This window comes from Dreissena polymorpha, chromosome 4 (assembly GCF_020536995.1).
Source record: "Dreissena polymorpha isolate Duluth1 chromosome 4, UMN_Dpol_1.0, whole genome shotgun sequence".
NCBI lineage: Eukaryota > Metazoa > Mollusca > Bivalvia > Myida > Dreissenidae > Dreissena > Dreissena polymorpha.
In genome coordinates this window covers 32,361,856-32,368,383 of record NC_068358.1, presented here as the reverse complement: position 1 = coordinate 32,368,383, position 6,528 = coordinate 32,361,856, and the positions used below count along the sequence as shown (strand labels likewise).

At 38.1% G+C, this 6,528-nt stretch overlaps 1 long non-coding RNA gene across 1 annotated transcript; it reads left to right on the top strand.

The window, feature by feature from the left end:
- Positions 1–1,187: 1,187 nt before the first annotated feature.
- Positions 1,188–6,459, top strand: LOC127879202 (uncharacterized). Its single transcript, XR_008048967.1, has 2 exons — positions 1,188–1,926; positions 4,196–6,459. It is a non-coding gene; the product is annotated as an uncharacterized LOC127879202 (long non-coding RNA).
- The last annotated feature ends 69 nt before the right edge of the window (positions 6,460–6,528 follow it).

Here is a 6,528-nt window from a genome sequence, read left to right as displayed (position 1 = left end):
TATTCTAATTGACATAAGGGTGCTTATCTAATGAGACTCGTTCAGTGAAAACTGAACTTTATGCATGTGCATTCCGCGCATGCTTATCAGGGAGGACAATTTCCGCCAGACTAGATTTTGGTTACCTCCTGGAAACGAAACTTTCCGTAAAAGCGTTCAATGTTATCGCAGACTTTCTTTAAATTTCCGTCCTCCCATTTCCTTTGCGGACTGCACAGGCTAATCAGGGACGACACTTTACGCACATGCATTAAGCCCAGTTTTATCAGAACGAGGCTCTAATTTATGTTTCAGAGAAGAAACTATTTCAGCTGTGCGACACAGAGACACAGTTGCAGTACGAGAAAGTAAACAGTGACCAAATGACGGATATGTACAGGGCTTATCTTCTTGACGACGACCGCATCGTGACCACGTGCCGCGACGATGTCGTCCGAGTGTACGACGTCAAAACAGGTTGGGGTTTTCATGAACTGGAAACCTAAATTCCGCGAAATTCATAATGCATTGTTTCGCTAGTTATTTTTTTCTTAGGTTCACATGAGAATTATTTTGTTATAAATAATGCTATTTAGAAATACAGTTTTACAGTACTAGAAGACATTTGTCACAAACGTTTTGCATGGTGTTTTGGTACAAGAGTACTAAATTTGCAAACTTTCCTCCATAACATTCTGTGTTTAGTCATTTACTCTCTTTTATAAAATAATTGCTGCATGTGAAGTAAAGACACAGATTATGATGTCCCAAAGGAATTCATAAATTGAAAAAAAGCATTTAAAATAAGGTGCATGTAATCAGAATAGAATGTATAGATCATATTCAGCCACTTAAAATGACATTTCCAGAAGAAAATGTATAGATTATATTCAACCCTTCAAAATATATTTCCTGCCTTGGATTTTTTTATAAATATCGTTAACTGTACGGGAAGGCAGAGCTCGATAAATTGATAAATCGTGTGTATTCTAACAAATGCAAATAATTAGCAATATCCATCAATAAAACCAGGCAAGCTACTCCACCGTCTGACGGGCCACAAGACGTCGGTGACGTTAGCGCTAAGTGACGTCACGCCCTACTTCCTGACGTACGGCTCGCGTAAGGAGGAGAACTGCATCTTCCTGTGGAACAAAGTCACGTGCTCTAGGGTCGCCACATTCACGATGGACGGGGGGAAGGTAAGACTGCATGCCTACGGATATGGTTGATTTATGATGAATCTTCCCCTTAACAGCGCGAACCTCAAGATCCTCTGAGGCACTTCATTTTATGGCCTCAATCGTGCAGTCTGGTCAGAGCCTACCAAGACAGCTATTCCGACCACGAAACCTTGCATCACCTCATAGCGTACAGCGTAGTTCCAGTTGAGACCACGAAACCTTGCATCACCTCATAGCGTACAGCGTAGTTCCAGATGAGACCACAACCTAGCATCACCTCATAGCGTACAGCGTAGTTCAAGATCAGACCGCGAAACCTTGCATCACCTCATAGCGTACAGCGTAGTTCCAGATGAGACCACGAAACCTTGCATCACCTCATAGCGTACAGCGTAGTTCCAGATGAGACCACGAAACCTTGCATCACCTCATAGCGTACAGCGTAGTTCCAGATGAGACCACGAAACCTTGCATCACCTCATAGCGTACAGCGTAGTTCCAGATGAGACCACGAAACCTTGCATCACCTCATAGCGTACTGCGTAGTTCAAGATCAGACCGCGAAACCTTGCATCACCTCATAGCGTACAGCGTAGTTCCAGATCAGACCACGAAACCTTGCATCACCTCATAGCGTACAGCGTAGTTCCAGATGAGACCACGAAACCTTGCATCACCTCATAGCGTACAGCGTAGTTCCAGATCAGACCGCGCGATTGCGCATGCTGGTATGCAGCTGCACTGGCCGCATTCTTCAAAAGAGGTTCACATATATACAATCGCCATGTGTGTCACAAAAGATAGTGTATACTAAAACGTTTAATAGCACTTCGGCCTTATAAATGTATTTTTAACATCGATTTCTTAATTATGAATTATAAGTTGGAATTTAAAAGATTATACAGCGTTTATGACAGAAAAAATAATTCCGAATGCTTCTGCTGATTTCGTTCATTTAAAAATTGCGCACCCCACATGATGTTAAAAGAAACACAAGTGAAGGTTATTGCGATAAGTAGTAATGTTTAGACTTGATTGGTTTTTAACATATAAGCTAGGATTCACGTCGGAGCATCACTTCGTTTGAGATGGCATCTTTAAGCAAATCGCTTGAGCGCTGCCTGTGTATTGACCAAACTCGTGTTTCTTCGTCCGTGCGTCGATCTGTCTCTCAACCCCTGAGTTATTCAACATCATGTTGAAACATTTAATACTTGGGTGATATAAATTTAATTTAATCATTTTTCGACTTAATTATCCCCACACTTTTTGAAAAAAAGGTGGGGATATTGTGGTTATCTCCGCCGTCCGTCCGTCTGTCTGTCTGTCCGTCCGTCCTGGCCACTATCTCCTCCTACACTAAAAGCACTAGAACCTTGAAACTTACACACATGGTAGCTATGAGCATATGTGCGACCCTGCACTATTTGGAATTTTGATCTGACCCCTGGGTCAAAAGTTATAGCGGTTGGGGTGGGGCCGCGTCAGAAATTATCACTCATTTTTTTAGGTTATTTTACATTTACTTCTTTATTTCTACACCGATTCACTTCAAATTGATACTGGACCTCTCTTATGACAATACGGTCAATCTCAACCATGCATGGCCCCATTCCCAACCCTGGGGCGCCCCGCCCACATAGGCCATACCCACCAAAAATTTCCATTTACTATAATTTTTTCATTTCTACACGGATTCACTTCAAATTGATACTGAACTTTTGCTATGACATTAGGGTCAATCTCAACTTTGCATGGCCCCAATCCCAACCCTGGGGCGCCCGCCCACATAGGCCACACCCACCAAAAAATTCCATTTACTATAATTTTTTCATTTCTACATGGATTCACTTCAAATTGATACTGAACTTCTCTTATGACATTAGGGTCAATCTCAACTATGCATGGCCCCATAACCAACCCTGGGGCCCCGCCCACATAGACCACACCCACCCAAAATTGCCTTTACTATAATTTCTTCATTTCTACACCGATTCACTTCAAATTGATATTGAACTTCTCTTATGACAATACAGTCATCTCAACTATGCATGGCCCCATTACCAACCCTGGGGCGCCCCGCCCACATAGACCACACCCACCCAAAATTGCCTTTTACTATAATTTCTTCATTTCTACACCGATTCACTTCAAATTGATACTGAACCTCTCTTATGACAATATGGTCAATCTCAACTATGCATGGCCCCATTACCAACCCTGGGGCGCCCTGCCCACATATGTCACACCCACCCAAAATTGCCTTTTACTATAACTTCTTCATTTCTACACCAATTCACTTCTAATTGATGATGAACTTCTCTTATGACAATACTACTACAACTACTACTACTACTACTACTTCTACTACTACTACTACTACTACTACTACTACTACTACTACTACTACTTCCACAACCACCACCACCACTACTACTACTACTACTACTACTACTACTACTACTACTACTACTACTACTACTACTACTACTACTACTACTACTACTACTACTACTACTACTACTACTACTACCACTACTACAACAACAACAACAACTACTACTTCTACTACTACTACTACTACTACTACTACTACTACTACTACTACTACTACTACTACTACTACTACTACTACTACTACCACTACTACAACAACAACTACTACTACTACTACTACTACTACTACTACTACTACTACTACTACTACTACAACTACTACTACTACTACTACTACTACTACTACTACTACTACTACTACTACTACTACTACTTCCACAACCACCACCACCACTACTACGACTACTACTACAACTACTACTACAACTACTACTATTACTACTACTACTACTACTACTACTACTACTACTACAACTACTACTACTACTACTACTACTACTTCTACTACTACTACTACTACTACTACTACTACTACTACTACTACTACTACTACTACTACTACTACTACTACTACTACTACTACCACATTTTATTCAAGAAAACCAAATCGCACTCTCATTGTCTGCCTTTGTTAGCAAATTTGCCCCGTCTGACGATCAACGTTGAGAAGGGCTACCAACCGGAAGCGGGCGATCCCGACACGGACGATGAGGTCCCTGACGTTAGCAGACGGGTCAGATGATTCAGATGAGTCAGAGGACAATTGACGTCACAGAGGCTCGAGGTCATCAGAAACCTCGCAGTGTGATGATACAGTGGATCAGTAAAGATTTAGTATAACGAATGTCATAATTCCGTCTCAGCTTGTTTTTTTTTTCACATTGCGTCTTTACATCAAGTTGACTGTTTTTGTTTTTTTATAAATATTTCAAGCCTTTAATGTATAATTATATACTAATTGTTTTGTAATTCGAGTGCAGTTTGTACAAGAAACACAATAATTCATTTGCATTCTCACATCATTTTTGGATTTGAGGTAAAACTCTGTCAATTCGTACATGAATACAAACAGTTTCATAAGTATGTTGGTGCCGATGCGGATGTTAACACAAAATCGTGCCCAAAAATTCGTTCATGTACTCAATCCCTATACAAATATTGTAAGGAGACAAAAATATAGAGAAAAATGTCCAGTTTGAATTTCAAACAAGAAAACCATACGGTATTGGCTTTGCATTGGTACTCGTCTTTCGATGGATGCGATGTGACCGCATTATACGTGTAAATGTACAGGTCAAATATGCTATCAATTAGGAACTGTATAATTTATCTTAATAATCATTGACTTCGATTATCAACGCCAAATTTACGAGGGCCATAGTAAATATATCGGAAAATATTAAAATGGAGTCCTGGCAAACATAACTTACCAAAACTATTTAATTTTTATTTTGCAATATCATATATTTTTAACACTGTTAGTAAATCTTTATATTTTGTTTCAGCTCAAATAACTTGTTTGTACTTTTTTTTAGTATGTATTGTTTATGTAACCTTACGTTTTCAATTGTGTATATGCATGTTGTACGGGTTATATTAACACTGAATAATTGGCCTATTTAGAATGTATGTATGAGTCGGTTGTAAGTCTGTCAAGACTTATATATTTATTCTTTATTATAGTCTCTTCCAATATAATACAATTTTCACAATGTTCAATGTAAATTAAAAGCATAATTATAATCATAATATTGGTCATGCAATTTATGAATTATAAGATACATTTCACTTTACAAAACTATCATTTTTACATTATAAAAGTTAGATTACAACTCTTAATCTTATCTAAAAATGCCATAAGATTTCCAGTTAAAAACTGAAATTTGTATATGTGGCACTAGCGCCTAAGATTATAAATGTCCTAAACGAGCCTTTATCAGCCATGGTCAGACCATGAGTGAACTGGTTAATGGTGATAATCTAATCTTGGATAAAATGTTACAATAGCCTTTTAAATCAGATTTCAAATTTTGTACAATAAAACATTATTTCTATTTAAAATCTCACTGTTCCATGATATTCAGATATTTTCATTGATCATAATGTCAATTAACAGTGCATATTTACACTATAGTGTAGGTCTTTATCTATAGATGTATGTATTAATCAACAGATTCACCTATATTTCCAACAAGGTCAGCCAGCATTATTGAACATATGGACAATTTTGATTTATTATTGGTTTTGACCTTAATAATATAAATATGTTATGTTTTAACTAAATGAGCCGCGTTCTGAGAAAACTGGACATAATGCATGTGCGTAAAGTGTCATCCCAGATTAGCCTGTGCAGTATGCACAGGCTAATCAGGGACGACACTTTCCGCCTAAACTTGATTATCGGCAAGGAGAGACTTCCTTGAAACTAAAAATACCATAAAAGCGGAAAGTGTCGTCCCTGATTAGCCTGTGCGGACTGCACGGGCTAATCTGGGACGACACTTTACGCACATGCATTAAGCCCAATTTTCTCAGAACAAGACACAAATAGTTGACTCTGAGCAAACTTTATCTACACTCTGAAGTATGTAAGCCAACAGCTTGCCCTGCTTAATAAACATGTAAATTGTCTATAACTCTGAATTTGTTATCTAACATTGGTAAAAGCATATAAAACATAATGATAATTACTAAATATGGTACATAATTTTGAACTTTAATCTAGTATAAGGTAGTAGGATTTTGCAGCTTAACAATATTAAAATTGGAAAGAATGAATTTGAGTTTGTAGCAATCACTTAAATTTTGAAACCCGTTATGTATCTGACTAGCTTTTCTAAACAAAGAATCTATAATTTCTGTGTAAAGACTTATAACAATAAAATGTATAGAACAAGGACTGGCTCGTTTGTTTCTTTATTGTTGGGCATGCAATGACTACTTCTTTTCTGAGATCATCTATCCTTTC